The 4,115-nt window shown below is 44.5% G+C and overlaps 1 non-coding gene across 1 annotated transcript; it reads left to right on the forward strand.

Moving 5' to 3' along the window:
• Positions 1-2,853: 2,853 nt before the first annotated feature.
• Trnaa-cgc (transfer RNA alanine (anticodon CGC)) lies at positions 2,854-2,925 on the forward strand. Its single transcript has one exon. It is a non-coding gene; the product is annotated as a tRNA-Ala (tRNA).
• The last annotated feature ends 1,190 nt before the right edge of the window (positions 2,926-4,115 follow it).

The raw sequence follows: 4,115 nt of genomic DNA on the forward strand, positions 1-4,115 counted from the left end.
CCGAAAGTTGCGAAGTGAACGGAGACACAGTACCCATGCAGCAGTTAGTTCGTCTATTAATTCTGTATCCGACATTAAAGACACATTTAGATTCCACTGATTTCGTGCTCGGCGGGTAGGTTGTTTCGTTAGATTGACACATGTTAACAATGCACTGTGGTCGGAGAAAATGACAGGAACAGTTTCAGCGTGCGTAACGTTGCTTTTTACTTAGTCCGAAACATAAATTCTGTGAATGGCAATGGTATGTGTAAATTTAACCAGCGTGAGGTATTTTACCTCCCACATATCTTGCAGTTTGAGGTCACAACATGGCGTCGTAACTCACCAGAATAATTAAAATTAGAAGTCTTATCTCTGCGGCTCCGAACACAATCAAAATCACCACCGAGTACGAGTGGTGAGGGTTTTCGCCTCAAGTGGTAAATTATGTCGTCTTTAAAGAACGTGGCTCGTGCTGCTTGGTGAGTACTACCAGAGGGTGCATATAAATTGACAAAAGTGACACCCGCTATGGTGAGCCTAATCTCTCTCCCCGACTCTAATTTATCAACGTTTTGTACTTTAATGCCTTCCCTAACCAAAATGGCTGTACCAACATGAGCTTTTGGTGAAATATTGTAAAAACCTACAAAGCCGGTAAAGTCGAGCTGTGGCGATACAACCTCCTGTAGAAGAGCGATGTCTGAGTCGTATAAAAACTGTTAGAGAGCAGCAAGTTTTAAATCCGACTGGATCCTGTTAATATTGAACGTGGCAAGCGTGTAGGATTTTAACATGGAGGCACGACAGATGTCTAATCACCTGTCAGTTCATCATTCCACGCCAGAACCTTCCTGAGGTGCGTCACCATCGTCTCAAGAACCTTTCTTTTTAGGTTTTGTGCGAACAATATTGACACTGGGTTTCACCGAGTGTCGGCGACAACCTCCCATTGAAAAATTCGCGACGGAGGGCGGGGTAGGAGGATCAGAGCTGACGTCAGGCACCAGCCCCTCCTCCGCCGGTCGATCGATCGGCATCTGTTGACATGCCTCAGGTGGCAGGCGTGGTACTGACATCACCTCGACCTGTTCCTTTGCTGGTAATGGATCCAGCTGATCAAGTGTCACCGGTAAATTTGAGCTACAATCCGAAAGCATGGCATGTTCTGAGCCTGGAATCTCAAACACTGGTTGCGAAGTGCCATCCACAGCTTTCCTAGGCTCATTGACGATGTCATCTTCTTCTACACTACCGCTATTGTAAGTGTGTCTTATCCTGTGGGTAAAGACACAACTCTGAACAACGGAAGTGTCTAAAGCCTCCTTACGTATTAGCGGCGAAGGTCAGCAGCACGATCCTGAGCCCGATCTTCAACTTTGTCCGTGATGGGGGAACCTGAGACATTTGCCACTGAAATTTGGTTCACAAGGTCGACCAGAGTTAACTTTTTCCGCTGTTGTAAGTGGGTTTGCAAAACAAATACCCGTTTCGGACAATGCTGCTTCAGATGTCAACTCTCATTACAGATATGACAAGTCAGAGTCTGTCCACTGTACATAACATGCGCCTTATATCCGAAAACTTGAGCATGGGAAGGAATATTGTGCTTGACATGCATGTCGACCGATCGCACACCGCTGAAGCATTTCAATCGGTGTGGGCTGCACCACCGTTCATTCCTAATTTGCTTGATATCACAGTACTTAGAGAGAACGTCATATAAATAACAGTTTTCAACATCAGGGAGGAGAAGGCGGGGGCGGGGGTGGGGGCGGGCAAGTTAAAAACCTGCACTTGCTTGTAATCAATATCAGCATTAGAAGCTGTGACCGTACTCACTGAAATAACGCCGTGGCGGAACTCAGTTTTCCCGTCAAATTTGTTTAAAATCCGTTCCAGCACCAAAGGGGAGAGCAGCTTGGCGTAAAAACAGTATTGTTCCAACCTGGCAGTATAAAACTGTGTGCCGGACCGAGACTCGAACTCTGGACCTTTGCCATTAGCAGGCAAGTGTTCTACCATTTGAGCTACCCAACCACTACTCACGCCCCGTCCTCACAGCTTTACTTCTGACAGTATCTCGTGTCCTACTTTCCAAAATTTACAGAATCTCTCCTGCAGGAGAGCTTCTGTAGAGTAAGCTTCGTGGGAAACATGGTAGACATTGCAGCAGGTAAACAGTGACCAAAACAGCTTTCAAGAAAGAAACGAAAAGACGTCGACACCACAAGTACAAAAACACACAACACTAACACACACATGGAATTAATAGAAATAAGTGGAATTCGCGACTTCCAAACACAGCAGCTAAGTGGAGCGATAACACGTCCTCACAGCACGCCGAGCTTATCCTCTTTCACAATCTTTCAATTCCCATAACTTCAGGAAAAACATTATACTCAGCCTTGCTAACGACGTCCAATCGAGCAAAATATTGCATAATCATTATCTCTGTTATATATTAGCGTTAAACGATATAAATAACAAAAATGCTAGACGCTTTGCGCCTGGAGAAAGTGCGTGTCAAACTGTCAACGCCTTCACCTTAATATCTGAATGCGAACATTGTGCTAGTAGCCTCTTCCAAGCAGGTTCTGTTCGTCTGTTCTCTGTAATCGTTTGGTATCTGATCGAATTGACATACTCGCCTATGGCTTTCGTAAACGAAAATTTCAGTGTGACCCCGATGTGATTTGAACACGCAACCTTCTGATTTGGAGTTAGACGCGCTACCGTTGCTCCACGAAGTCGACGCTGCTTAGCCCTTACCATGAATGGGTTCCTCGAACACTTACTGTGCCGTTCAAACCTAAGAAATGATGACAGTAGGATACACGAGACACTCGTCCCAGATGTGCTTGCTCTGGCGGGGGTGTAACTCATTGGTAGAGTGTCTGCTTCGCACGCAGAAAGTCCTGGGTTCAAATCCCAGCTCCTCCAATTTTTGTTTTTCCGTGCAGAAGTACACGAAAACATTTGACTAGCACTATGTTCTATAAAATTCAGCATACAAGAATCTTCCCCCAAGCAAGCGGATTTCGTTCAGTTCGACCCCATAGAGAGAGGACGATGACCTGCAAGACCCTGGGCTGCTATCTCCCCACTGAAATGTTGCTTCAAAGCCTTCATTATAGCGTGCAGAGTGCATCACAAACATGTATTTGCAACTCACCGCGACAATCATAGTTTTTTTATTTCGGGATACTAAAAAATGAAGGAGGCACCTTGGATTGAACCGGGGACATCTCGATCTGCAGTCCAATGCATTACTTTCTAATTTTTTTTTTGAGGGGGGGGGGGGCCTCCCATCACCCCACACAGCCCGTTCTTACGCTCACCTGTTTTGGCTTCTTCGGCTAGCTTCTTTGCTGTAGCTTTTCTTTTTTAATTATAAATAAATAACGTTCCTCGTTTCTGTGGGTATCAGTTACTTAAGTAAATGATAAACGTCCTTTGAGGAAAGGAAAAGAAATAAAAATAAAATGAATCCTCCTGAAATTTGAATCTTCTCCATATGTAAATGGAGATGGGTCTTTGCAAAAGTAACATAAAAGTAGAAAATGAAAAGTCGAATGCTATCCTTCGTAATCGAATAGTAAATAAGTGATAAATATCTTTCTTCTTTGGTATTCACGATTTCATCTGACGCGACAGCAGCTGCCAAGGTCGTCTTCTCGTGAGTAGAATATGTTAGTTATCCATGTCGGTTGAGGAACTTACTTCGTTGCCCTGATGGGGCATTCTTCATGCGACGTCCCTTAACGCGTACGATCCGGGCTTTCCGTGTTATTTCTTTCCATTACAAACAACTTCTCCGTCTATTATATATACTTCATAGCTGCGGTATGATTTTCAGCATATGTAGCACTATACTCGTTGTGTCCTTGCCCCGTTGCATGTTCATATTCTAAATATGCACAGTATTGTGCATGCGTGGCGTGTCGGTTATTGATAATGTAAGCAGCGGTATGGCCTAAAACCCGGGTCTGATTAATTCAACAATATCAACGTAGTGCGGAGTAGTACGGTCAATGATCGCGAGTTTACGCTGCATGTGTGACGTGATGAGCTCAAAAAAAAGGTTCAAATGGCTCTGAGCACTATGGGACTTAACTTCTAAGGTCATCAGT

Source organism: Schistocerca serialis, chromosome 4 (assembly GCF_023864345.2).
Source record: "Schistocerca serialis cubense isolate TAMUIC-IGC-003099 chromosome 4, iqSchSeri2.2, whole genome shotgun sequence".
NCBI classification, from domain to species: domain Eukaryota; kingdom Metazoa; phylum Arthropoda; class Insecta; order Orthoptera; family Acrididae; genus Schistocerca; species Schistocerca serialis.